Source organism: Hydractinia symbiolongicarpus, chromosome 3 (assembly GCF_029227915.1).
Source record: "Hydractinia symbiolongicarpus strain clone_291-10 chromosome 3, HSymV2.1, whole genome shotgun sequence".
Lineage (NCBI taxonomy): Eukaryota > Metazoa > Cnidaria > Hydrozoa > Anthoathecata > Hydractiniidae > Hydractinia > Hydractinia symbiolongicarpus.
The window spans coordinates 12,594,785-12,621,716 of record NC_079877.1 but is presented as its reverse complement, the minus strand read 5'-3'; the positions used below and the strand labels follow the sequence as shown (position 1 = coordinate 12,621,716).

At 39.9% G+C, this 26,932-nt stretch overlaps 22 non-coding genes across 22 annotated transcripts; all 22 read left to right on the top strand.

The window, feature by feature from the left end:
* Window positions 1-61: 61 nt before the first annotated feature.
* On the top strand, window positions 62-278 carry LOC130637071 (small nucleolar RNA U3). Its single transcript, XR_008982315.1, has one exon. It is a non-coding gene; the product is annotated as a small nucleolar RNA U3 (small nucleolar RNA).
* A 1,051-nt stretch (window positions 279-1,329) lies between these two features.
* Window positions 1,330-1,546, top strand: LOC130637098 (small nucleolar RNA U3). The gene has a single exon (XR_008982341.1). It is a non-coding gene; the product is annotated as a small nucleolar RNA U3 (small nucleolar RNA).
* Window positions 1,547-2,596: 1,050 nt separating this feature from the next.
* Window positions 2,597-2,813, top strand: LOC130637096 (small nucleolar RNA U3). The gene has a single exon (XR_008982339.1). It is a non-coding gene; the product is annotated as a small nucleolar RNA U3 (small nucleolar RNA).
* A 48-nt stretch (window positions 2,814-2,861) lies between these two features.
* Window positions 2,862-3,078, top strand: LOC130637054 (small nucleolar RNA U3). The gene has a single exon (XR_008982299.1). It is a non-coding gene; the product is annotated as a small nucleolar RNA U3 (small nucleolar RNA).
* Window positions 3,079-4,130: 1,052 nt separating this feature from the next.
* Window positions 4,131-4,347, top strand: LOC130637110 (small nucleolar RNA U3). The gene has a single exon (XR_008982353.1). It is a non-coding gene; the product is annotated as a small nucleolar RNA U3 (small nucleolar RNA).
* Window positions 4,348-5,398: 1,051 nt separating this feature from the next.
* LOC130637084 (small nucleolar RNA U3) lies at window positions 5,399-5,615 on the top strand. Its single transcript, XR_008982328.1, has one exon. It is a non-coding gene; the product is annotated as a small nucleolar RNA U3 (small nucleolar RNA).
* Window positions 5,616-6,666: 1,051 nt separating this feature from the next.
* LOC130637089 (small nucleolar RNA U3) lies at window positions 6,667-6,883 on the top strand. Its single transcript, XR_008982333.1, has one exon. It is a non-coding gene; the product is annotated as a small nucleolar RNA U3 (small nucleolar RNA).
* Window positions 6,884-7,935: 1,052 nt separating this feature from the next.
* On the top strand, window positions 7,936-8,152 carry LOC130637090 (small nucleolar RNA U3). The gene has a single exon (XR_008982334.1). It is a non-coding gene; the product is annotated as a small nucleolar RNA U3 (small nucleolar RNA).
* A 1,050-nt stretch (window positions 8,153-9,202) lies between these two features.
* Window positions 9,203-9,419, top strand: LOC130637109 (small nucleolar RNA U3). Its single transcript, XR_008982352.1, has one exon. It is a non-coding gene; the product is annotated as a small nucleolar RNA U3 (small nucleolar RNA).
* Window positions 9,420-10,470: 1,051 nt separating this feature from the next.
* LOC130637107 (small nucleolar RNA U3) lies at window positions 10,471-10,690 on the top strand. The gene has a single exon (XR_008982350.1). It is a non-coding gene; the product is annotated as a small nucleolar RNA U3 (small nucleolar RNA).
* Window positions 10,691-11,742: 1,052 nt separating this feature from the next.
* LOC130637099 (small nucleolar RNA U3) lies at window positions 11,743-11,959 on the top strand. The gene has a single exon (XR_008982342.1). It is a non-coding gene; the product is annotated as a small nucleolar RNA U3 (small nucleolar RNA).
* Window positions 11,960-13,138: 1,179 nt separating this feature from the next.
* On the top strand, window positions 13,139-13,355 carry LOC130637088 (small nucleolar RNA U3). The gene has a single exon (XR_008982332.1). It is a non-coding gene; the product is annotated as a small nucleolar RNA U3 (small nucleolar RNA).
* Window positions 13,356-14,407: 1,052 nt separating this feature from the next.
* On the top strand, window positions 14,408-14,624 carry LOC130637104 (small nucleolar RNA U3). The gene has a single exon (XR_008982347.1). It is a non-coding gene; the product is annotated as a small nucleolar RNA U3 (small nucleolar RNA).
* A 1,179-nt stretch (window positions 14,625-15,803) lies between these two features.
* LOC130637095 (small nucleolar RNA U3) lies at window positions 15,804-16,020 on the top strand. Its single transcript, XR_008982338.1, has one exon. It is a non-coding gene; the product is annotated as a small nucleolar RNA U3 (small nucleolar RNA).
* A 1,055-nt stretch (window positions 16,021-17,075) lies between these two features.
* LOC130637093 (small nucleolar RNA U3) lies at window positions 17,076-17,291 on the top strand. The gene has a single exon (XR_008982336.1). It is a non-coding gene; the product is annotated as a small nucleolar RNA U3 (small nucleolar RNA).
* A 1,051-nt stretch (window positions 17,292-18,342) lies between these two features.
* On the top strand, window positions 18,343-18,559 carry LOC130637075 (small nucleolar RNA U3). The gene has a single exon (XR_008982319.1). It is a non-coding gene; the product is annotated as a small nucleolar RNA U3 (small nucleolar RNA).
* A 1,178-nt stretch (window positions 18,560-19,737) lies between these two features.
* On the top strand, window positions 19,738-19,954 carry LOC130637108 (small nucleolar RNA U3). Its single transcript, XR_008982351.1, has one exon. It is a non-coding gene; the product is annotated as a small nucleolar RNA U3 (small nucleolar RNA).
* Window positions 19,955-21,130: 1,176 nt separating this feature from the next.
* On the top strand, window positions 21,131-21,346 carry LOC130637083 (small nucleolar RNA U3). Its single transcript, XR_008982327.1, has one exon. It is a non-coding gene; the product is annotated as a small nucleolar RNA U3 (small nucleolar RNA).
* A 1,178-nt stretch (window positions 21,347-22,524) lies between these two features.
* On the top strand, window positions 22,525-22,741 carry LOC130637101 (small nucleolar RNA U3). The gene has a single exon (XR_008982344.1). It is a non-coding gene; the product is annotated as a small nucleolar RNA U3 (small nucleolar RNA).
* A 1,178-nt stretch (window positions 22,742-23,919) lies between these two features.
* On the top strand, window positions 23,920-24,135 carry LOC130637087 (small nucleolar RNA U3). Its single transcript, XR_008982331.1, has one exon. It is a non-coding gene; the product is annotated as a small nucleolar RNA U3 (small nucleolar RNA).
* Window positions 24,136-25,314: 1,179 nt separating this feature from the next.
* Window positions 25,315-25,531, top strand: LOC130637100 (small nucleolar RNA U3). The gene has a single exon (XR_008982343.1). It is a non-coding gene; the product is annotated as a small nucleolar RNA U3 (small nucleolar RNA).
* Window positions 25,532-26,709: 1,178 nt separating this feature from the next.
* Window positions 26,710-26,925, top strand: LOC130637086 (small nucleolar RNA U3). Its single transcript, XR_008982330.1, has one exon. It is a non-coding gene; the product is annotated as a small nucleolar RNA U3 (small nucleolar RNA).
* Window positions 26,926-26,932: the final 7 nt, after the last annotated feature.

Sequence of the window (26,932 nt, the reverse complement as noted above, 5' to 3'; positions counted from 1 at the left end):
TGCGCCACAAGTAAACGCAAAGGCCTTTCGAACCACCTTTGCGAGCTTAACCGGACGCTCTAAGACCGTACTTACTAGGATCATTTCTATAGTACGCGTCCCGTCTTTGTTCCTCAACAAAGGCACTCACTAAAACTGCGATGATGAGCTGCAGTGTTGTCTCCTGAGCGCGAAATCTGGATGGGTGACCGGTGCTAAACTGCGTTGCCCTACCTTTGATGAACGTTCCGGTTTCTCTTCCGGAGAAGCATGGAGGGAGGCGACGCCAGCTGAGTAGTAGGATTTTGTAAGCAAGTGATATATAAAACCTTCGCACCCTTGTCATAGAGCCTTTTTCCGTCGTCGGCAATTATCAGAGAACTCATTTGATGTGTGAAAACTGTTTCAAGGGGAGAGTTGCTGAAGGACTCTTGCAGAAGAGATAGTGTGACTTCATGGTAATTTTAATTACTTCTATCAGTGAAACATAACGTTATATCTCTCGCGGTTACTCACAATATTAACTAGGGCTCGCTCTCAAGTGGATTGCTAGCAACATCAAAATATCTGGTCATACTCATGCGTTCGATTTAAAGCGCTTCCTACATCGATGAAATAAGGCTGCCGTGTGATCATGATTTCGAAATGAGAAGACGCAATCGACATAACGAACCAAGAGCATTGTAATGAGGGCATGTGAGCACATACCCAATAACACCAAGAGAGCTGAAAGCTTTCTAATCTAAGCGCATGAAGTTTCGCCTGCATGAAACTTCCCGAACTTTGACTTATCTCAGGAAAAATAGTATTGAGAATAACTTCCCGCTTTTTTTTCTAATTGCAACATTCCTTTTTACTGAAAAAAAATAAGGAAAGGAAGTTTTTCATGTGTATCTTAATGTCAGTAAAGTTAGTATGGTCTGCTTCTACTTTTTTGAATTCGTCATTTCCGGACGACTGTTTTAAAACACCATCGTTGAAAATTTGTACGTTTAGAAACAGACAAAAGGTCGCGTACTTTGTCCTAGTTCCTACATGGCCAAACAGATTTGCAAAGAATTTCCCGCCAGAAGTAACAAACAAAGCTTGGAAATGGAGATTTGTTTAGCAACAAAAGTTTCCAAATTAAAATTTGTGCCTCTCGGGAAATAAAGATTTTGTCAATTCAGCCAAAATGTGGCTAATTAAAAAGTGTGCCTTTCCTTAAACTAAGCGATTCGTCAAGTAACATAAAATCTCGAGGAAAATCTATTTTTTGTTACTGTTTACTTAAACAACATCTTTTAGTGTGCGCCACAAGTAAACGCAAAGGCCTTTCGAACCACCTTTGCGAGGTTAACCGGACGCTCTAAGACCGTACTTACTAGGATCATTTCTATAGTACGCGTCCCGTCTTTGTTCCTCAACAAAGGCACTCACTAAAACTGCGATGATGAGCTGCAGTGTTGTCTCCTGAGCGCGAAATCTGGATGGGTGACCGGTGCTAAACTGCGTTGCCCTACCTTTGATGAACGTTCCGGTTGCTCTGCCGGAGAAGCATGGAGGGAGGCGACGCCAGCTGAGTAGTAGGATTTTGTAAGCAAGTGATATATAAAACCTTCGCACCCTTGTCATAGAGCCTTTTTCCGTCGTCGGCAATTATCAGAGAACTCATTTTATGTGTGAAAACTGTTTCAAGGGGAGAGTTGCTGAAGGACTTTTGCAGAAGAGATAGTGTGACTTCATGGTAATTTTAATTACTTCTATCAGTGAAACATAACGTTATATCTCTCGCGGTTACTCACAATATTAACTAGGGCTCGCTCTCAAGTGGATTGCTAGCAACATCAAAATATCTGGTCATACTCATGCGTTCGATTTAAAGCACTTCCTACATCGATGAAATAAGGCTGCCGTGTGATCATGATTTCGAAATGAGAAGACGCAATCGACATAACGAACCAAGAGCAATGTAATGAGGGCATGTGAGCACGTACCAATAACACCATGAGAGCTTAAAGCTTTCTAATCTAAGCGCATGAAGTTTCGCCTGCATGAAACTTCCCGAACTTTGACTTATCTCAGGAAAAATAGTATTGAGAATAACTTCCCGCTTTTTTTTCTAATTGCAACATTCCTTTTTACTGAAAAAAAATAAGGAAAGGAAGTTTTTCATGTGTGTCTTAATGTCAGTAAAGTTAGTATGGTCTGCTTCTACTTTTTTGAATTCGTCATTTCCGGACGACTGTTTTAAAACACCATCGTTGAAAATTTGTACGTTTAGAAACAGACAAAAGGTCGCGTACTTTGTCCTAGTTCCTACATGGCCAAACAGATTTGCAAAGAATTTCTTGCCAAAAGGAACAAACAAAGCTTGGAAATGGAGATTTGTTTAGCAACAAAAGTTTCCAAATTAAAATTTGTGCCTCTCGGGAAATAAAGATTTTGTCAATTCAGCCAAAATGTGGCTAATTAAAAAGTGTGCCTTTCCTTAAACTAAGCAATTCGTCAAGTAACATAAAATCTCGAGGAAAATCTATTTTTTGTCACTGTTTACTTAAACAACATCTTTTAGTGTGCGCCACAAGTAAACGCAAAGGCCTTTCTAACCACCTTTGCGAGGTTAACCGGACGCTCTAAGACCGTACCTACTAGGATCATTTCTATAGTACGCGTCCTGTCTTTGTTCCTCAACAAAGGCACTCACTAAAACTGCGATGATGAGCTGCAGTGTTGTCTCCTGAGCGCGAAATCTGGATGGGTGACCGGTGCTAAACTGCGTTGCCCTACCTTTGATGAACGTTCCGGTTTCTCTTTCGGAGAAGCATGGAGGGAGGCGACACCAGCTGAGTAGTAAGATTTTGTAAGCAAGTGATATATAAAACCTTCGCACCCTTGTCACAGAGTCTTTTTCCGTCCGGATCATTTCTATAGTACGCGTCCCGTCTTTGTTCCTCAACAAAGGCACTCACTAAAACTGCGATGATGAGCTGCAGTGTTGTCTCCTGAGCGCGAAATCTGGATGGGTGACCGGTGCCAAACTGCGTTGCCTTACCTTTGATGAACGTTCCGGTTTCTCTTCCGGAGAAGCATGGAGGGAGGCGACGCCAGCTGAGTAGTAAGATTTTGTAAGCAAGTGATATATAAAACCTTCGCACCCTTGTCACAGAGTCCTTTTCCGTCGTCGGCAATTATCGGAGAGTTCATTTTATGTGTGAAAACTGTTTCAAGAGGAGAGTTGCTGAAGGACTCTTGCAGAGGAGTTAGTGTGACTTCATGGTGATTTTAATTACTTCTATCAGTGAAACATAACGTTATATCTCTCGCGGTTACTCACAATAATAACTAGGGCTCGCTCTCAAGTGGATTGCTAGCAACATCAAAATATCTCGTCATACTCATGCATTCGATTTATAAGCGCTTCCTACATCGATGAAATAAGGCTGCCGTGTGATCATTATTTCGAAATGAGAAGACGCAATCGACATAACGAACCAAGAGCATTGTAATGAGGGCATGTGAGCACATACCCAATAACACCATGAGAGCTGATAGCTTTCTAATCTAAGGGCATGAAGTTTGGCCTGCATGAAACTTCCCGAATTTTGACATATCTCAGGAAAAATAGTATTGAGAAAATCTTCCCACTTTTTTTTCTAATTGCAACATTCCCTTTTTACTGAAAAAAAATAAGGAAAGGAAGTTTTTCATGTGTGTCTTAATGTCAGTAAAGTTAGTATGGTCTGCTTCTACTTTTTTGAATTCGTCATTTCCGGACGACTGTTTTAAAACACCATCGTTGAAAATTTGTACGTTTAGAAACAGACAAAAGGTCGCGTACTTTGTCCTAGTTCCTACATGGCCAAACAGATTTGCAAAGAATTTCCCGCCAGTAGTAACAAACAAAGCTTGGAAATGGAGATTTGTTTGGCAACAAAAGTTTCCAAATTAAAATTTGTGCCTCTCTGGAAATAAAGATTTTGTCAATTCAGCCAAAATGTGGCTAATTAAAAAGTGTGCCTTTCCTTAAACTAAGCGATTCGTCAAGTAACATAAAATCTCGAGGAAAATCTATTTTTTTCACTGTTTACTTAAACAACATCTTTTAGTGTGCGCCACAAGTAAACGCAAAGGCCTTTCGAACCACCTTTGCGAGCTTAACCGGACGCTCTAAGACCGTACTTACTAGGATCATTTCTATAGTACGCGTCCCGTCTTTGTTCCTCAACAAAGGCACTCACTAAAACTGCGATGATGAGCTGCAGTGTTGTCTCCTGAGCGCGAAATCTGGATGGGTGACCGGTGCTAAACTGCGTTGCCCTACCTTTGATGAACGTTCCGGTTTCTCTTCCGGAGAAGCATGGAGGGAGGCGACGCCAGCTAATTAGTAAGATTTTGTAAGCAAGTGATATATAAAACCTTCGCACCCTTGTCACAGAGCCTTTTTCCGTCGTCGGCAATTATCGGAGAACTCATTTTATGTGTGAAAACTGTTTCAAGGGGAGAGTTGCTGAAGGACTCTTGCAGAAGAGATAGTGTGACTTCATGGTAATTTTAATTACTTTTATCAGTGAAACATAACGTTATATCTCTCGCGGTTACTCACAATATTAACTAGGGCTCGCTCTCAAGTGGATTGCTAGCAACATCAATATATCTGGTCATACTCATGCATTCGATTTATAAGCGCTTCCTACATCGATGAAATAAGGCTGCCGTGTGATCATGATTTCGAAATGAGAAGACGCAATCGACATAACGAACCAAGAGCATTGTAATGAGGGCATGTGAGCACATACCCAATAACACCATGAGCCCTGATAGCTTTCTAATATAAGGGCATGAAGTTTGGCCTGCATGAAACTTCCCGAATTTTGACATATCTCAGGAAAAATAGTATTGAGAATAACTTCCCGCTTTTTTTCTAATTGCAACATTCCCTTTTTACTGAAAAAAATAAGGAAAGGAAGTTTTTCATGTGTGTCTTAATGTCAGTAAAGTTAGTATGGTCTGCTTCTACTTTTTTGAATTCGTCATTTCCGGACGACTGTTTTAAAACACCATCGTTGAAAATTTGTACGTTTAGAAACAGACAAAAGGTCGCGTACTTTGTCCTAGTTCCTACATGGCCAAACAGATTTGCAAAGAATTTCGCGCCAGAAGTAACAAACAAAGCTTGGAAATGGAGATTTGTTTAGCAAAAAAAGTTTCCAAATTAAAATTTGTGCCTCTCGGGAAATAAAGATTTTGTCAATTCAGCCAAAATGTGGCTAATTAAAAAGTGTGCCTTTCCTTAAACTAAGCGTTTCGTCAAGTAACATAAAATCTCGAGGAAAATCTATTTTTTGTCACTGTTCACTTAAACAACATCTTTTAGTGTGCGCCACAAGTAAACGCAAAGGCCTTTCGAACAACCTTTGCAAGGTTAACCGGACGCTCTAAGACCGTACTTACTAGGATCATTTCTATAGTACGCGTCCCGTCTTTGTTCCTCAACAAAGGCACTCACTAAAACTGCGATGATGAGCTGCAGTGTTGTCTCCTGAGCGCGAAATCTGGATGGGTGACCGGTGCTAAACTGCGTTGCCCTACCTTTGATGAACGTTCCGGTTTCTCTTCCGGAGAAGCATGGAGGGAGGCGACGCCAGCTGAGTGGTAAGATTTTGTAAGCAAGTGATATATAAAACCTTCGCACCCTTGTCATAGAGCCTTTTTCCGTCGTCGGCAATTATCCAAGAACTCATTTTATATGTGAAAACTGTTTCAAGGGGAGAGTTGCTGCAGGACTCTTGCAGAAGAGATACTGTGACTTCATGGTAATTTTAATTACTTCTATCAGTGAAACATAACGTTATATCTCTCGCGGTTACTCACAACATTAACTAGGGCTCGCTCTCAAGTGGATTGCTAGCAACATCAATATATCTGGTCATACTCATGCATTCGATTTATAAGCGCTTCCTACATCGATGAAATAAGGCTGCCGTGTGATCATGATTTCGAAATGAGAAAACGCAATCGACATAACGAACCAAGAGCATTGTAATGAGGGCATGTGAGCACATACCCAATAACACTATGAGCCCTGATAGCTTTCTAATCTAAGGGCATGAAGTTTGGCCTGCATGAAACTTCCCGAATTTTGACATATCTCAGGAAAAATAGTATTGAGAATAATTTCCCGCTTTTTTTCTAATTGCAACATTCCCTTTTTACTGAAAAAAATAAGGAAAGGAAGTTTTTCATGTGTGTCTTAATGTCAGTAAAGTTAGTATGGTCTGCTTCTACTTTTTTGAATTCGTCATTTCCGGACGACTGTTTTAAAACACCATCGTTGAAAATTTGTACGTTTAGAAACAGACAAAAGGTCGCGTACTTTGTCCTAATTCCTACATGGCCAAACAGATTTGCAAAGAATTTCCCGCCAGAAGTAACAAACAAAGCTTGGAAATGGAGATTTGTTTAGCAACAAAAGTTTCCAAATTAAAATTTGTGCCTCTCGGGAAATAAAGATTTTGTCAATTCAGCCAAAATGTGGCTAATTAAAAAGTGTGCCTTTCCTTAAACTAAGCGATTCGTCAAGTAACATAAAATCTCGAGGAAAATCTATTTTTTGTTACTGTTTACTTAAACAACATCTTTTAGTGTGCGCCACAAGAAAACGCAAAGGCCTTTCGAACCACCTTTGCAAGGTTAACCGGACGCTCTAAGACCGTACTTACTAGGATCATTTCTATAGTACGCGTCCCGTCTTTGTTCCTCATCAAAGGCACTCACTAAAACTGCGATGATGAGCTGCAGTGTTGTCTCCTGAGCGCGAAATCTGGATGGGTGACCGGTGCTAAACTGCGTTGCCCTACCTTTGATGAACGTTCCGGTTTCTCTTCCGGAGAAGCATGGAGGGAGGCGACGCCAGCTGAGTGGTAAGATTTTGTAAGCAAGTGATATATAAAACCTTCGCACCCTTGTCATAGAGCCTTTTTCCGTCGTCGGCAATTATCGGAGAACTCATTTTATGTGTGAAAACTGTTTCAAGGGGAGAGTTGCTGAAGGACTCTTGCAGAAGAGATAGTGTGACTTCATGGTAATTTTAATTACTTCTATCAGTGAAACATAACGTTATATCTCTCGCGGTTACTCACAATATTAACTAGGGATCGCTCTCAAGTGGATTGCTAGCAACATCAATATATCTGGTCATACTCATGCATTCGATTTATAAGCGCTTCCTACATCGATGAAAAAAGGCTGCCGTGTGATCATGATTTCGAAATGAGAAGACGCAATCGACATAACGAACCAAGAGCATTGTAATGAGGGCATGTGAGCACATACCCAATAACACCATGAGAGCTGAAAGCTTTCTAATCTAAGCGCATGAAGTTTCGCCTGCATGAAACTTCCCAAACTTTGACTTATCTCAGGAAAAATAGTATTGAGAATAACTTCCCGCTTTTTTTTCTAATTGCAACATTCCTTTTTACTGAAAAAAAATAAGGAAAGGAAGTTTTTCATGTGTATCTTAATGTCAGTAAAGTTAGTATGGTCTGCTTCTACTTTTTTGAATTCGTCATTTCCGGACGACTGTTTTAAAACACCATCGTTGAAAATTTGTACGTTTAGAAACAGACAAAAGGTCGCGTACTTTGTCCTAGTTCCTACATGGCCAAACAGATTTGCAAAGAATTTCCCGCCAGAAGTAACAAACAAAGCTTGGAAATGGAGATTTGTTTAGCAACAAAAGTTTCCAAATTAAAATTTGTGCCTCTCGGGAAATAAAGATTTTGTCAATTCAGCCAAAATGTGGCTAATTAAAAAGTGTGCCTTTCCTTAAACTAAGCGATTCGTCAAGTAACATAAAATCTCGAGGAAAATCTATTTTTTGTCACTGTTTACTTAAACAACATCTTTTAGTGTGCGCCACAAGTAAACGCAAAGGCCTTTCGAACCACCTTTGCGAGGTTAACCGGACGCTCTAAGACCGTACTTACTAGGATCATTTCTATAGTACGCGTCCCGTCTTTGTTCCTCAACAAAGGCACTCACTAAAACTGCGATGATGAGCTGCAGTGTTGTCTCCTGAGCGCGAAATCTGGATGGGTGACCGGTGCTAAACTGCGTTGCCCTACCTTTGATGAACGTTCCGGTTGCTCTTCCGGAGAAGCATGGAGGGAGGCGACGCCAGCTGAGTAGTAGGATTTTGTAAGCAAGTGATATATAAAACCTTCGCACCCTTGTCATAGAGGCTTTTTCCGTCGTCGGCAATTATCAGAGAACTCATTTTATGTGTGAAAACTGTTTCAAGGGGAGAGTTGCTGAAGGACTCTTGCAGAAGAGATAGTGTGACTTCATGGTAATTTTAATTACTTCTATCAGTGAAACATAACGTTATATCTCTCGCGGTTACTCACAATATTAACTAGGGCTCGCTCTCAAGTGGATTGCTAGCAACATCAAAATATCTGGTCATACTCATGCGTTCGATTTAAAGCACTTCCTACATCGATGAAATAAGGCTGCCGTGTGATCATGATTTCGAAATGAGAAGACGCAATCGACATAACGAACCAAGAGCAATGTAATGAGGGCATGTGAGCACGTACCAATAACACCATGAGAGCTGAAAGCTTTCTAATCTAAGCGCATGAAGTTTCGCCTGCATGAAACTTCCCGAACTTTGACTTATCTCAGGAAAAATAGTATTGAGAATAACTTCCCGCTTTTTTTTCTAATTGCAACATTCCTTTTTACTGAAAAAAAATAAGGAAAGGAAGTTTTTCATGTGTGTCTTAATGTCAGTAAAAATAGTATGGTCTGCTTCTACTTTTTTGAATTCGTCATTTCCGGACGACTGTTTTAAAACACTATCGTTGAAAATTTGTACGTTTAGAAACAGACAAAAGGTCGCGTACTTTGTCCTAGTTCCTACATGGCCAAACAGATTTGCAAAGAATTTCCCGCCAAAAGGAACAAACAAAGCTTGGAAATGGAGATTTGTTTAGCAACAAAAGTTTCCAAATTAAAATTTGTGCCTCTCGGGAAATAAAGATTTTGTCAATTCAGCCAAAATGTGGCTAATTAAAAAGTGTGCCTTTCCTTAAACTAAGCGATTCGTCAAGTAACATAAAATCTCGAGGAAAATCTATTTTTTGTCACTGTTTACTTAAACAACATCTTTTAGTGTGCGCCACAAGTAAACGCAAAGGCCTTTCGAACCACCTTTGCGAGCTTAACCGGACGCTCTAAGACCGTACTTACTAGGATCATTTCTATAGTACGCGTCCCGTCTTTGTTCCTCAACAAAGGCACTCACTAAAACTGCGATGATGAGCTGCAGTGTTGTCTCCTGAGCGCGAAATCTGGATGGGTGACCGGTGCTAAACTGCGTTGCCCTACCTTTGATGAACGTTCCGGTTTCTCTTCCGGAGAAGCATGGAGGGAGGCGACGCCAGCTAATTAGTAAGATTTTGTAAGCAAGTGATATATAAAACCTTCGCACCCTTGTCACAGAGCCTTTTTCCGTCGTCGGCAATTATCGGAGAACTCATTTTATGTGTGAAAACTGTTTCAAGGGGAGAGTTGCTGAAGGACTCTTGCAGAAGAGATAGTGTGACTTCATGGTAATTTTAATTACTTCTATCAGTGAAACATAACGTTATATCTCTCGCGGTTACTCACAATATTAACTAGGGCTCGCTCTCAAGTGGATTGCTAGCAACATCAATATATCTGGTCATACTCATGCATTCGATTTATAAGCGCTTCCTACATCGATGAAATAAGGCTGCCGTGTGATCATGATTTCGAAATGAGAAAACGCAATCGACATAACGAACCAAGAGCATTGTAATGAGGGCATGTGAGCACATACCCAATAACACCATGAGCCCTGATAGCTTTCTAATCTAAGGGCATGAAGTTTGGCCTGCATGAAACTTCCCGAATTTTGACATATCTCAGGAAAAATAGTATTGAGAATAATTTCCCGCTTTTTTTCTAATTGCAACATTCCCTTTTTACTGAAAAAAATAAGGAAAGGAAGTTTTTCATGTGTGTCTTAATGTCAGTAAAGTTAGTATGGTCTGCTTCTACTTTTTTGAATTCGTCATTTCCGGACGACTGTTTTAAAACACCATCGTTGAAAATTTGTACGTTTAGAAACAGACAAAAGGTCGCGTACTTTGTCCTAATTCCTACATGGCCAAACAGATTTGCAAAGAATTTCCCGCCAGAAGTAACAAACAAAGCTTGGAAATGGAGATTTGTTTAGCAACAAAAGTTTCCAAATTAAAATTTGTGCCTCTCGGGAAATAAAGATTTTGTCAATTCAGCCAAAATGTGGCTAATTAAAAAGTGTGCCTTTCCTTAAACTAAGCGATTCGTCAAGTAACATAAAATCTCGAAGAAAATCTATTTTTTGATACTGTTTACTTAAACAACATCTTTTAGTGTGCGCCACAAGTGAACGCAAAGGCCTTTCGAACCACCTTTGCGAGGTTAACCGGACGCTCGAAGACCGTACTTACTAGGATCATTTCTATAGTACGCGTCCCGTCTTTGTTCCTCAACAAAGGCACTCACTAAAACTGCGATGATGAGCTGCAGTGTTGTCTCCTGAGCGCGAAATCTGGATGGGTGACCGGTGCTAAACTGCGTTGCCCTGCTTCTGATGATGAACGTTCCGGTTTCTCTTCCGAAAAAACATGGAGGGAGGCGACGCCAGCTGAGTAGTAAGATTTTGTAAGCAAGTGATACATAAAACCTTCGCACCCTTGTCATAGAGCCTTTTTCCGTCGTCGGCAATTATCGGAGAACTCTTTTGATGTGTGAAAACTGTTTCAAGGGGAGAGTTGCTGAAGGACTCTTGCAGAAGAGATAGTGTGACTTCATGGTAATTTTAATTACTTCTATCAGTGAAACATAACGTTATATCTCTCGCGGTTACTCACAATATTAACTAGGGCTCGCTCTCAAGTGGATTGCTAGCAACATCAATATATCTGGTCATACTCATGCATTCGATTTATAAGCGCTTCCTACATCGATGAAATAAGGCTGCCGTGTGATCATGATTTCGAAATGAGAAGACGCAATCGACATAACGAACCAAGAGCATTGTAATGAGGGCATGTGAGCACATACCCAATAACACCATGAGCCCTGATAGCTTTCTAATCTAAGGGCATGAAGTTTGGCCTGCATGAAACTTCCCGAATTTTGACATATCACAGGAAAAATAGTATTGAGAATAACTTCCCGCTTTTTTTCTAATTGCAACATTCCCTTTTTACTGAAAAAAAATAAGGAAAGGAAGTTTTTCATGTGTGTCTTAATGTCAGTAAAGTTAGTATGGTCTGCTTCTACTTTTTTGAATTCGTCATTTCCGGATGACTGTTTTAAAACACCATCGTTGAAAATTTGTACGTTTAGAAACAGACAAAAGGTCGTGTACTTTGTCCTAGTTCCTACATGGCCAAACAGATTTGCGAAGAATTTCCCGCCAGAAGTAACAAACAAAGCTTGGAAATGGAGATTTGTTTAGCAACAAAAGTTTCCAAATTAAAATTTGTGCCTCTCGGGAAATAAAGATTTTGTCAATTCAGCCAAAATGTGGCTAATTAAAAAGTGTGCCTTTCCTTAAACTAAGCGTTTCGTCAAGTAACATAAAATCTCGAGGAAAATCTATTTTTTGTCACTGTTCACTTAAACAACATCTTTTAGTGTGCGCCACAAGTAAACGCAAAGGCCTTTCGAACCACCTTTGCAAGGTTAACCGGACGCTCTAAGACCGTACTTACTAGGATCATTTCTATAGTACGCGTCCCGTCTTTGTTCCTCATCAAAGTCACTCACTAAAACTGCGATGATGAGCTGCAGTGTTGTCTCCTGAGCGCGAAATCTGGATGGGTGACCGGTGCTAAACTGCGTTGCCCTACCTTTGATGAACGTTCCGGTTTCTCTTCCGGAGAAGCATGGAGGGAGGCGACGCCAGCTGAGTGGTAAGATTTTGTAAGCAAGTGATATATAAAACCTTCGCACCCTTGTCATAGAGCCTTTTTCCGTCGTCGGCAATTATCGGAGAACTCATTTTATGTGTGAAAACTGTTTCAAGGGGAGAGTTGCTGAAGGACTCTTGCAGAAGAGATAGTGTGACTTCATGGTAATTTTAATTACTTCTATCAGTGAAACATAACGTTATATCTCTCGCGGTTACTCACAATATTAACTAGGGATCGCTCTCAAGTGGATTGCTAGCAACATCAATATATCTGGTCATACTCATGCATTCGATTTATAAGCGCTTCCTACATCGATGAAAAAAGGCTGCCGTGTGATCATGATTTCGAAATGAGAAGACGCAATCGACATAACGAACCAAGAGCATTGTAATGAGGGCATGTGAGCACATACCCAATAACACCATGAGAGCTGATATCTTTCTAATCTAAGGGCATGAAGTTTGGCCTGCATGAAGCTTCCCGAATTTTGACATATCTCAGGAAAAATAGTATTGAGAAAAACTTCCCACTTCTTTTTCTAATTGTAACATTCCCTTTTTACTGAAAAAAAATAAGGAAAGGAAGTTTTTCATGTGTGTCTTAATGTCAGTAAAGTTAGTGTGGTCTGCTTCTACTTTTTTGAATTCGTCATTTCCGGACGACTGTTTTAAAACATGGTGCGGTCTTGATTAGCCATAACCCTGTGTTAAAAATTTCGCAGGTAGTAAAGTTAGTAGAAAAAAAGGTGAATAAACGGTTACTAAACATTCATTATTTCGCAGATATTAATGTCTGGATACACCATCGTTGAAAATTTGCACGTTTAGAAACAGACAAAAGGTCGCGTACTTTGGCCTAGTTCCTACATGGCCAAACAGATTTGCAAAGAATTTCCCGCCAGAAGTAACAAACAAAGCTTGGAAATGGAGATTTGTTTAGCAACAAAAGTTTCCAAATTAAAATTTGTGCCTCTCGGGAAATAAAGATTTTGTCAATTCAGCCAAAATGTGGCTAATTAAAAAGTGTGCGTTTCCTTAAACTAAGCGTTTCGTCAAGTAACATAAAATCTCGAGGAAAATCTATTTTTTGTCACTGTTCACTTAAACAACATCTTTTAGTGTGCGCCACAAGTAAACGCAAAGGCCTTTCGAACCACCTTTGCAAGGTTAACCGGACGCTCTAAGACCGTACTTACTAGGATCATTTCTATAGTACGCGTCCCGTCTTTGTTCCTCATCAAAGGCACTCACTAAAACTGCGATGATGAGCTGCAGTGTTGTCTCCTGAGCGCGAAATCTGGATGGGTGACCGGTGCTAAACTGCGTTGCCCTACCTTTGATGAACGTTCCGGTTTCTCTTCCGGAGAAGCATGGAGGGAGGCGACGCCAGCTGAGTGGTGAGATTTTGTAAGCAAGTGATATATAAAACCTTCGCACCCTTGTCATAGAGCCTTTTTCCGTCGTCGGCAATTATCGGAGAACTCATTTTATGTGTGAAAACTGTTTCAAGGGGAGAGTTGCTGAAGGACTCTTGCAGAAGAGATAGTGTGACTTCATGGTAATTTTAATTACTTCTATCAGTGAAACATAACGTTATATCTCTCGCGGTTACTCACAATATTAACTAGGGATCGCTCTCAAGTGGATTGCTAGCAACATCAATATATCTGGTCATACTCATGCATTCGATTTATAAGCGCTTCCTACATCGATGAAAAAAGGCTGCCGTGTGATCATGATTTCGAAATGAGAAGACGCAATCGACATAACGAACCAAGAGCATTGTAATGAGGGCATGTGAGCACATACTCAATAACACCATGAGAGCTGAAAGCTTTCTAATCTAAGCGCATGAAGTTTCGCCTGCATGAAACTTCCCGAACTTTGACTTATCTCAGGAAAAATAGTATTGAGAATAACTTCCCGCTTTTTTTTCTAATTGCAACATTCCTTTTTACTGAAAAAAAATAAGGAAAGGAAGTTTTTCATGTGTGTCTTAATGTCAGTAAAGTTAGTATGGTCTGCTTCTACTTTTTTGAATTCGTCATTTCCGGACGACTATTTTTAAACACCATCGTTGAAAATTTGTACGTTTAGAAACAGACAAAAGGTCGCGTACTTTGTCCTAGTTCCTACATGGCCAAACAGATTTGCAAAGAATTTTCCGCCAGAAGTAACAAACAAAGCTTGGAAATGGAGATTTGTTTAGCAACAAAAGTTTCCAAATTAAAATTTGTGCCTCTCGGGAAAAAAAGATTTTGTCAATTCAGCCAGAATGTGGCTAATTAAAAAGTGTGCCTTTCCTTAAACTAAGCGATTCGTCAAGTAACATAAAATCTCGAGGAAAATCTATTTTTTGTCACTGTTTACTTAAACAACATATTTTAGTGTGCGCCACAAGTAAACGCAAATGCCTTTCTAACCACCTTTGCGAGGTTAACCGGACGCTCTAAGACCGTACTTACTAGGATCATTTCTATAGTACGCGTCCCGTCTTTGTTCCTCAACAAAGGCACTCACTAAAACTGCGATGATGAGCTGCAGTGTTGTCTCCTGAGCGCGAAATCTGGATGGGTGACCGGTGCTAAACTGCGTTGCCCTACATTTGATGAACCTTCCGGTTTCTCTTCTGGAGAAGCATGGAGGGAGGCGACGCCAGCTGAGTAGTAAGATTTTGTAAGCAAGTGATATATAAAACCTTCGCACCCTTGTCATAGAGCCTTTTTCCGTCGTCGTCAATTATCCAAGAACTCATTTTATATGTGAAAACTGTTTCAAGGGGAGAGTTGCTGAAGGACTCTTGCAGAAGAGATAGTGTGACTTCATGGTAATTTTAATTACTTCTATCAGTGAAACATAACGTTATATCTCTCGCGGTTACTCACAATATTAACTAGGGCTCGCTCTCAAGTGGATTGCTAGCAACATCAAAGTATCTGGCCATACTCTTGCATTCGATTTGTAAGCGCTTCCTACATCGATGAAATAAAGCTGCCGTGTGATCATGATTTTGAAATGAGAAGACGCAATCGACATAACGAACCAAGAGCATTGTAATGAGGGCATGTGAGCACATACCCAATAACACCATGAGAGCTGATATCTTTCTAATCTAAGGGCATGAAGTTTGGCCTGCATGAAGCTTCCCGAATTTTGACATATCTCAGGAAAAATAGTATTGAGAAAAAATTCCCACTTCTTTTTCTAATTGTAACATTCCCTTTTTACTGAAAAAAAATAAGGAAAGGAAGTTTTTCATGTGTGTCTTAATGTCAGTAAAGTTAGTGTGGTCTGCTTCTACTTTTTTGAATTCGTCATTTCCGGACGACTGTTTTAAAACATGGTGCGGTCTTGATTAGCCATAACCCTGTGTTAAAAATTTCGCAGGTAGTAAAGTTAGTAGAAAAAAAGGTGAATAAACGGTTACTAAACATTCATTATTTCGCGGATATTAATGTCTGGATACACCATCGTTGAAAATTTGCACGTTTAGAAACAGACAAAAGGTCGCGTACTTTGGCCTAGTTCCTACATGGCCAAACAGATTTGCAAAGAATTTCCCGCCAGAAGTAACAAACAAAGCTTGGAAATGGAGATTTGTTTAGCAACAAAAGTTTCCAAATTAAAATTTGTGCCTCTCGGGAAATAAAGATTTTGTCAATTCAGCCAAAATGTGGCTAATTAAAAAGTGTGCGTTTCCTTAAACTAAGCGTTTCGTCAAGTAACATAAAATCTCGAGGAAAATCTATTTTTTGTCACTGTTCACTTAAACAACATCTTTTAGTGTGCGCCACAAGTAAACGCAAAGGCCTTTCGAACCACCTTTGCAAGGTTAACCGGACGCTCTAAGACCGTACTTACTAGGATCATTTCTATAGTACGCGTCCCGTTTTTGTTCCTCAACAAAGGCACTCACTAAAACTGCGATGATGAGCTGCAGTGTTGTCTCCTGAGCGCGAAATCTGGATGGGTGACCGGTGCTAAACTGCGTTGCCCTACCTTTGATGAACGTTCCGGTTTCTCTTCAGGAGAAGCATGGACGGAGGCGACGCCAGCTGAGTGGTAAGATTTTGTAAGCAAGTGATATATAAAACCTTCGCACCCTTGTCATAGAGCCTTTTTCCGTCGTCGGCAATTATCCAAGAACTCATTTTATATGTGAAAACTGTTTCAAGGGGAGAGTTGCTGAAGGACTCTTGCAGAAGAGATACTGTGACTTCATGGTAATTTTAATTACTTCTATCAGTGAAACATAACGTTATATCTCTCGCGGTTACTCACAATGTTAACTAGGGCTCGCTCTCAAGTGGATTGCTAGCAACATCAAAATATCTGGTCATACTCATGCATTCGATTTATAAGCGCTTCCTACATCGATGAAATAAAGCTGCCGTGTGATCATGATTTTGAAATGAGAAGACGCAATCGACATAACGAACCAAGAGCATTGTAATGAGGGCATGTGAGCACATACCCAATAACACCATGAGAGCTGATATCTTTCTAATCTAAGGGCATGAAGTTTGGCCTGCATGAAGCTTCCCGAATTTTGACATATCTCAGGAAAAATAGTATTGAGAAAAACTTCCCACTTCTTTTTCTAATTGTAACATTCCCTTTTTACTGAAAAAAAATAAGGAAAGGAAGTTTTTCATGTGTGTCTTAATGTCAGTAAAGTTAGTATGATCTGCTTCTACTTTTTTTTGAATTCGTCTTTTCCGGACGACTGTTTTAAAACACCATCGTTGAAAATTTGTACGTTTAGAAACAGACAAAAGGTCGCGTACTTTGTCCTAATTCCTACATGGCCAAACAGATTTGCAAAGAATTTCCCGCCAGAAGTAACAAACAAAGCTTGGAAATGGAGATTTGTTTAGCAACAAAAGTTTCCAAATTATAATTTGTGCCTCTCAGGAAATAAAGATTTTGTCAATTCAGCCAAAATGTGGCTAATTAAAAAGTGTGCCTTTCCTTAAACTAAGCGATTCGTCAAGTAACATAAAATCTCGAGGAAAATCTATTTTTTGTCACTGTTTACTTAAACAACATCTTTTAGTGTGCGCCACAAGTGAACGCAAAGGCCTTTCGAACCACCTTTGCGAGGTTAACCGGACGCTCTAAGACCGTACTTACTAGGATCATTTCTATAGTACGCGTCCCGTCTTTGTTCCTCAACAAAGGCACTCACTAAAACTGCGATGATGAGCTGCAGTGTTGTCTCCTGAGCGCGAAATCTGGATGGATGACGGTGCTAAACTGCATTGCCCTACCTTTGATGAACGTTCCGGTTTCTCTTCCGGAGAAGCATGGAGGGAGGCGACGCCAGCTGAGTGGTAAGATTTTGTAAGCAAGTGATATATAAAACCTTCGCACCCTTGTCATAGAGCCTTTTTCCGTCGTCGGCAATTATCGGAGAACTCATTTTATGTGTGAAAACTGTTTCAAGGGGAGAGTTGCTGAAGGACTCTTGCAGAAGAGATAGTGTGACTTCATGGTAATTTTAATTACTTCTATCAGTGAAACATAACGTTATATCTCTCGCGGTTACTCACAATATTAACTAGGGATCGCTCTCAAGTGGATTGCTAGCAACATCAATATATCTGGTCATACTCATGCATTCGATTTATAAGCGCTTCCAACATCGATGAAATAAGGCTGCCGTGTGATCATGATTTCGAAATGAGAAGACGCAATCGACATAACGAACCAAGAGCATTGTAATGAGGGCATGTGAGCACATACCCAATAACACCATGAGAGCTGAAAGCTTTCTAATCTAAGCGCATGAAGTTTCGCCTGCATGAAACTTCCTGAACTTTGACTTATCTCAAGAAAAATAGTATTGAGAATAACTTCCCGCTTTTTTTTCTAATTGCAACATTCCTTTTTACTGAAAAAAAATAAGGAAAGGAAGTTTTTCATGTGTGTCTTAATGTCAGTAAAGTTAGTATGGTCTGCTTCTACTTTTTTGAATTCGTCATTTCTGGACGACTGTTTTTAAACACCATCGTTGAAAATATGTACGTTTAGAAACAGACAAAAGGTCGCGTACTTTGTCCTAGTTCCTACATGGCCAAACAGATTTGCAAAGAATTTCCCGCCAGAAGTAACAAACAAAGCTTGGAAATGGAGATTTGTTTAGCAACAAAAGTTTCCAAATTAAAATTTGTGCCTCTCGGGAAAAAAGGTTTTGTCAATTCAGCCAGAATGTGGCTAATTAAAAAGTGTGCCTTTCCTTAAACTAAGCGATTCGTCAAGTAACATAAAATCTCGAGGAAAATCTATTTTTTGTCACTGTTTACTTAAACAACATATATTAGTGTGCGCCACAAGTAAACGCAAAGGCCTTTCTAACCACCTTCGCGAGGTTAACCGGACGCTCTAAGACCGTACTTACTAGGATCATTTCTATAGTACGCGTCCCGTCTTTGTTCCTCAACAAAGGCACTCACTAAAACTGCGATGATGAGCTGCAGTGTTGTCTCCTGAGCGCGAAATCTGGATGGGTGACCGGTGCTAAACTGCGTTGCCCTACATTTGATGAACGTTCCGGTTTCTCTTCCGGAGAAGCATGGAGGGAGGCGACGCCAGCTGAGTAGTAAGATTTTGTAAGCAAGTGATATATAAAACCTTCGCACCCTTGTCATAGAGCCTTTTTCCGTCGTCGGCAATTATCCAAGAACTCATTTTATATGTGAAAACTGTTTCAAGGGGAGAGTTGCTGAAGGACTCTTGCAGAAGAGATAGTGTGACTTCATGGTAATTTTAATTACTTCTATCACTGAAACATAACGTTATATCTCTCGCGGTTACTCACAATATTAACTAGGGCTCGCTCTCAAGTGAATTGCTAGCAACATCAAAGTATCTGGCCATACTCATGCATTCGATTTGTAAGCGCTTCCTACATCGATGAAATAAAGCTGCCGTGTGATCATGATTTCGAAATGAGAAGACGCAATCGACATAACGAACCAAGAGCATTGTAATGAGGGCATGTGAGCACATACCCAATAACACCATGAGAGCTGATATCTTTCTAATCTAAGGGCATGAAGTTTGGCCTGCATGAAGATTCCCGAATTTTGACATATCTCAGGAAAAATAGTATTTAGAATAACTTCCCGCTTTTTTTTCTAATTGCAACATTCCTTTTTACTGAATAAAAATAAGGAAAGGAAGTTTTTCATGTGTGTCTTAATGTCAGTAAAGTTAGTGTGGTCTGCTTCTACTTTTTTGAATTCGTCATTTCCGGACGACTGTTTTAAAACATGGTGCGGTCTTGATTAGCCATAACCCTGTGTTAAAATTTTCGCAGGTAGTAAAGTTAGTAGAAAAAAAGGTGAATAAACGGTTACTAAACATTCATTATTTCGCGGATATTAATGTCTGGATACACCATCGTTGAAAATTTGCACGTTTAGAAACAGACAAAAGGTCGCGTACTTTGTCCTAGTTTCTACATGTCCAAACAGATTTGCAAAGAATTTCCCGCCAGAAGTAACAAACAAAGCTTGAAAATGGAGATTTGTTTAGCAACAAAAGTTTCCAAATTAAAATTTGTGCCTCTCGCGATATAAAGTTTTTGCCAATTCAGTCAAAATGTGGCTAATTAAAAAGTGTGCCTTTCCTTAAACTAAGCGATTCGTCAAGTAACATAAAATTTCGAGGAAAATCTATTTTTTGTCACTGTTTACTTAAACAACATCTTTTAGTGTGCGCCACAAGTGAACGCAAAGGCCTTTCTAACCACCTTTGCGAGATTAACCGGACACTCTAAGACCGTACTTACTAGGATCATTTCTATAGTACGCGTCCCGTCTTTGTTCCTCAACAAAGGCACTCAATAAAACTGCGATGATGAGCTGCAGTGTTGTCTCCTGAGCGCGAAATCTGGATGGGGGACCGGTGCTAAACTGCGTTACCCTGCCTCTGATGAACTTTCCGGTTTCTCTTCCGGAGAAACATGGAGGGAGGCGACGCCAGCTGAGTAGTAAGATTTTGTAAGCAAGTGATATATAAAACCTTCGCACCCTTGTCATAGAGCCTTTTTCCGTCGTCGGCAATTATCGGAGAACTCATTTTATGTGTGAAAACTGTTTCAAGGGGAGAGTTGCTGAAGGACTCTTGCAGAAGAGATAGTGTGACTTCATGGCAATTTTAATTACTTCTATCAGTGAAACATAACGTTATATCTCTCGCGGTTACTCACAATATTAACTAGGGATCGCTCTCAAGTGGATTGCTAGCAACATCAATATATCTGGTCATACTCATGCATTCGATTTATAAGCGCTTCCTACATCGATGAAATAAGGCTGCCGTGTGATCATGATTTCGAAATGAGAAGACGCAATCGACATAACGAACCAAGAGCATTGTAATGAGGGCATGTGAGCACATACCCAATAACACCATGAGAGCTGATAGCTTTCAAATCTAAGGGCATGAAGCTTGGCCTGCATAAAACTTCCCGAATTTTGACATATCTCAGGAAAAATAGTATTGAGAATAACTTCCCGCTTTTTTTCTAATTGCAATATTCCCTTTTTACTGAAAAAAATAAGGAAAGGAAGTTTTTCATGTGTGTCTTAATGACAGTAAAGTTAGTATGGTCTGCTTCTACTTTTTTGAATTCGTCCTTTCCGGACAACTGTTTCAAAACATGGTGAGGTCTTGATTAGCCATAACCCTGTGTTAAAAATTTCGCAGGAAGTAAAGTTAGTAGAAAAAAAGGTGAATAAACGGTTATTAACATTTATTATTTCGCGGATAATAATGTCTGGATACACCATCGTTGAAAATTTGTACGTTTAGAAACAGACAAAAGGTCGCGTACTTTGTCCTAGTTCCTACATGTCCAAACAGATTTGCAAAGAATTTCCCGCCAGAAGTAACAAACAAAACTTGGAAATGGAGATTTGTTTAGCAACAAAAGTTTCCAAATTAAAATTTGTGCCTCTCACGAAACAAAGTTTTTGTCAATTCAGCCAAAATGTGGCTAATTAAAAAGTGTGCCTTTCCTTAAACTAAGCGATTCGTCAAGTAACATAAAATCTCGAGGAAAAACTATTTTTTGTCACTGTTTACTTAAACAACATCTTTTAGTGTGCGCCACAAGTAAACGCAAAGGCCTTTCTAACCACCTTTGCGAGATTAACCGGACACTCTAAGACCGTACTTACTAGGATCATTTCTATAGTACGCGTCCCGTCTTTGTTCCTCAACAAAGGCACTCACTAAAACTGCGATGATGAGCTGCAGTGTTGTCTCCTGAGCGCGAAATCTGGATGGGTGACGGTGCTAAACTGCGTTGCCCTACCTTTGATGAACGTTCCGGTTTCTCTTCCGGAGAAGCATGGAGGGAGGCGACGCCAGCTGAGTGGTAAGATTTTGTAAGCAAGTGATATATAAAACCTTCGCACCCTTGTCATAGAGCCTTTTTCCGTCGTCGGCAATTATCGGAGAACTCATTTTATGTGTGAAAACTGTTTCAAGGGGAGAGTTGCTGAAGGACTCTTGCAGAAGAGATAGTGTGACTTCATGGTAATTTTAATTACTTCTATCAGTGAAACATAACGTTATATCTCTCGCGGTTACTCACAATATTAACTAGGGATCGCTCTCAAGTGTATTGCTAGCAACATCAATATATCTGGTCATACTCATGCATTCGATTTATAAGCGCTTCCTACATCGATGAAATAAGGCTGCCGTGTGATCATGATTTCGAAATGAGAAGACGCAATCGACATAACGAACCAAGAGCATTGTAATGAGGGCATGTAAGCACATACCCAATAACACCATGAGAGCTGATAGCTTTCAAATCTAAGGGCATGAAGTTTGGCCTGCATAAAACTTCCCGAATTTTGACATATCTCAGGAAAAATAGTATTGAGAATAACTTCCCGCTTTTTTTTCTAATTGACACATTCCTTTTTACTGAAAAAAAATAAGGAAAGGAAGGTTTTCATATGTGTCTGAATGTCAGTAAAGTTAGTATGGTCTGCTTCTACTTTTTTGGATTCGTCATTTCCGGACGACTGTTTTAAAACATGGTGCGGTCTTGATTAGCCACAACCCTGTGTTAAAAATTCCGCAGGTAGTAAAGTTAGTAGAAAAAAAGGTGAATAAACGGTTACTAAACATTCATTATTTCGCGGATATAAATGTCTGGATACACCATCGTTGAAAATTTGTACGTTTAGAAACAGACAAAAGGTCGCGTACTTTATCCTAGTTCCTACATGTCTAAACAGATTTGCAAAGAATTTCCCGCCAGAAGTAACAAACAAAGCTTGGAAATGGAGATTTGTTTAGCAACAAAAGTTACCAAATTAAAATTTGTGCCTCTCGGAAATAAAGATTTTGTCAATTCAGCCAAAATGTGGCTAATTAAAAAGTGTACCTTTCCATAAACTAAGCGATTCGTCAAGTAACATAAAATCTCGAGGAAAAACTATTTTTTTGTCACTGTTTACTTAAACAACATCTTTTAGTGTGCGCCACAAGTAAACGCAAAGGCCTTTCTAACCACCTTTGCGAGATTAACCGGACACTCTAAGACCGTACTTACTAGGATCATTTCTATAGTACGCGTCCCGTCTTTGTTCCTCAACAAAGGCACTCACTAAAACTGCGATGATGAGCTGCAGTGTTGTCTCCTGAGCGCAAAATCTGGATGGGTGACTGGTGCTAAACTGCGTTGCCCTACCTTTGATGAACGTTCCGGTTTCTCTTCCGGAGAAGCATGGAGGGAGGCGACGCCAGCTGAGTAGTAAGATTTTGTAAGCAAGTGATATATAAAACCTTCGCACCCTTGTCACAGAGTCCTTTTCCGTCGTCGGCAATTATCGGAGAGTTAATTTTATGTGTAAAAACTGTTTCAAGAGGAGAGTTGCTGAAGGACTCTTGCAGAGGATTTAGTGTGACTTCATGGTGATTTTAATTACTTTTATCAGTGAAACATAACGTTATATCTCTCGCGGTTACTGACAATATTAACTAGGGCTCGCTCTCAAGTGGATTGCTAGCAACATCAAAGTATCTGGCCATACTCATGCATTCGATTTATAAGCGCTTCCTACATCGATGAAATAAGGCTGCCGTGTGATCATGATTTCGAAATGAGAAGACGCAATCGACATAACGAACCAAGAGCATTGTAATGAGGGCATGTGAGCACATACCCAATAACACCATGAGAGCTGATAGCTTTCTAATCTAAGGGCATGAAGTTTCGCATGCATGAAACTTCCCGAACTTTGACTTATCTCAGGAAAAATAGTATTGAGAATAACTTCCCGCTTTTTTTTCTAATTGACACATTCCTTTTTACTGAAAAAAAATAAGGAAAGGAAGGTTTTCATATGTGTCTGAATGTCAGTAAAGTTAGTATGGTCTGCTTCTACTTTTTTGGATTCGTCATTTCCGGACGACTGTTTTAAAACATGGTGCGGTCTTGATTAGCCATAACCCTGTGTTAAAAATTCCGCAGGTAGTAAAGTTAGTAGAAAAAAAGGTGAATAAACGGTTACTAAACATTCATTATTTCGCGGATATAAATGTCTGGATACACCATCGTTGAAAATTTGTACGTTTAGAAACAGACAAAAGGTCGCGTAGTTTGTCCTAGTTCCTACATGTCCAAACAGATTTGCAAAGAGTTTCCCGCCAGAAGTAACAAACAAAGCTTGGAAACGGAGATTTGTTTAGCAACAAAAGTTTCCAAATTAAAATTTGTGCCTCTCGGGAAATAAAGATTTTGTCAATTCAGCCAAAATGTGGCTAATTAAAAAGTGTGCCTTTCCTTAAACTAAGCGATTCGTCAAGTAACATAAAATCTCGAGGAAAATCTATTTTTTGTCACTGTTTACTTAAACAACATCTTTTAGTGTGCGCCACAAGTAAACGCAAAGGCCTTTCTAACCACATTTGCGAGATTAACCGGACACTCTAAGACCGTACTTACTAGGATCATTTCTATAGTACGCGTCCCGTCTTTGTTCCTCAGCAAAGGCACTCACTAAAACTGCGATGATGAGCTGCAGTGTTGTCTCCTGAGCGCGAAATCTGGATGGGTGACCGGTGCTAAACTGCGTTCCCTACCTTTGATGAACGTTGCGGTTTCTCTTCCGGAGAAGCATGGAGGGAGGCAACGCCAGCTGAGTAGTAAGATTGTGTAAGCAGGTGATATATAAAACCTTCGCACCCTTGTCATAGAGCCTTTTTCCGTCGTCGGCAATTATCGGAGAACTCATTTTATGTGTGAAAACTGTTTCAAGGGGAGAGTTGCTGAAGGACTCTTGCAGAAGAGATAGTGTGACTTCATGGTAATTTTAATTACTTCTATCAGTGAAACATAACGTTATATCTCTCGCGGTTACTCACAATATTAACTAGGGCTCGCTCTCAAGTGGATTGCTAGCAACATCAAAATATCTGGTCATACTCATGCATTCGATTTATAAGCGCTTCCTACATCGATGAAATAAGGCTGCCGTGTGATCATGATTTCGAAATGAGAAGACGCAATCGACATAACGAACCAAGAGCATTGTAATGAGGGTATGTGAGCACATACCCAATAACACCATGAGAGCTGATAGCTTTCTAATCTAAGGGCATGAAGTTTCGCCTGCATGAAACATCCCGAAATTTGACTTATCTCAGGAAAAATAGTATTGAGAATAACTTCCCGCTTTTTTTTCTAATTGCAACATTCCTTTTTACTGAAAAAAAATAAGGAAAGGAAGTTTTTCATGTGTGTCTCAATGTCAGTAAAGTTAGTATGATCTGCTTCTACTTTTTTGAATTCGTCATTTCCGGACGACTGTTTTAAAACATGGTGCGGTCTTGATTAGCCGTAACCCTGTGTTAAAAATTTCACAGGTAGTCAAGTTAGTAGAAAAAAAGGTGAATAAACGGTTACTAAACATTCATTATTTCGCGGATATAAATGTCTGGATACACCATCGTTGAAAATTTGTACGTTTAGAAACAGACAAAAGGTCGCGTACTTTGTCCTAGTTCCTACATGTCCAAACAGATTTGCAAAGAATTTCCCGCCAGAAGTAACAAACAAAACTTGGAAATGGAGATTAGTTTAGCAACAAAAGTTTCCAAATTAAAATTTGTGCCTCTCACGAAACAAAGTTTTTGTCAATTCAGCCAAAATGTGGCTAATTAAAAAGTGTGCTTGTCCTTAAACTAAGCGATTCGTCAAGTAACATAAAATCTCGAGGAAAAACTATTTTTTTGTCACTGTTTACTTAAACAACATCTTTTAGTGTGCGCCACAAGTAAACGCAAAGGCCTTTCTAACCACCTTTGCGAGATTAACCGGACACTCTAAGACCGTACTTACTAGGATCATTTCTATAGTACGCGTCCCGTCTTTGTTCCTCAACAAAGGCACTCACTAAAACTGCGATGATGAGCTGCAGTGTTGTCTCCTGAGCGCAAAATCTGGATGGGTGACTGGTGCTAAACTGCGTTGCCCTACCTTTGATGAACGTTCCGGTTTCTCTTCCGGAGAAGCATGGAGGGAGGCGACGCCAGCTGAGTAGTAAGATTTTGTAAGCAAGTGATATATAAAACCTTCGCACCCTTGTCACAGAGTCCTTTTCCGTCGTCGGCAATTATCGGAGAGTTAATTTTATGTGTAAAAACTGTTTCAAGAGGAGAGTTGCTGAAGGACTCTTGCAGAGGATTTAGTGTGACTTCATGGTGATTTTAATTACTTTTATCAGTGAAACATAACGTTATATCTCTCGCGGTTACTCACAATATTAACTAGGGCTCGCTCTCAAGTGGATTGCTAGCAACATCAAAGTATCTGGCCATACTCATGCATTCGATTTATAAGCGCTTCCTACATCGATGAAATAAGGCTGCCGTGTGATCATGATTTCGAAATGAGAAGACGCAATCGACATAACGAACCAAGAGCATTGTAATGAGGGCATGTGAGCACATACCCAATAACACCATGAGAGCTGATAGCTTTCTAATCTAAGGGCATGAAGTTTCGCATGCATGAAACTTCCCGAACTTTGACTTATCTCAGGAAAAATAGTATTGAGAATAACTTCCCGCTTTTTTTTCTAATTGACACATTCCTTTTTACTGAAAAAAAATAAGGAAAGGAAGGTTTTCATATGTGTCTGAATGTCAGTAAAGTTAGTATGGTCTGCTTCTACTTTTTTGGATTCGTCATTTCCGGACGACTGTTTTAAAACATGGTGCGGTCTTGATTAGCCATAACCCTGTGTTAAAAATTCCGCAGGTAGTAAAGTTAGTAGAAAAAAAGGTGAATAAACGGTTACTAAACATTCATTATTTCGCGGATATAAATGTCTGGATACACCATCGTTGAAAATTTGTACGTTTAGAAACAGACAAAAGGTCGCGTAGTTTGTCCTAGTTCCTACATGTCCAAACAGATTTGCAAAGAGTTTCCCGCCAGAAGTAACAAACAAAGCTTGGAAACGGAGATTTGTTTAGCAACAAAAGTTTCCAAATTAAAATTTGTGCCTCTCGGGAAATAAAGATTTTGTCAATTCAGCCAAAATGTGGCTAATTAAAAAGTGTGCCTTTCCTTAAACTAAGCGATTCGTCAAGTAACATAAAATCTCGAGGAAAATCTATTTTTTGTCACTGTTTACTTAAACAACATCTTTTAGTGTGCGCCACAAGTAAACGCAAAGGCCTTTCTAACCACATTTGCGAGATTAACCGGACACTCTAAGACCGTACTTACTAGGATCATTTCTATAGTACGCGTCCCGTCTTTGTTCCTCAGCAAAGGCACTCACTAAAACTGCGATGATGAGCTGCAGTGTTGTCTCCTGAGCGCGAAATCTGGATGGGTGACCGGTGCTAAACTGCGTTCCCTACCTTTGATGAACGTTGCGGTTTCTCTTCCGGAGAAGCATGGAGGGAGGCAACGCCAGCTGAGTAGTAAGATTG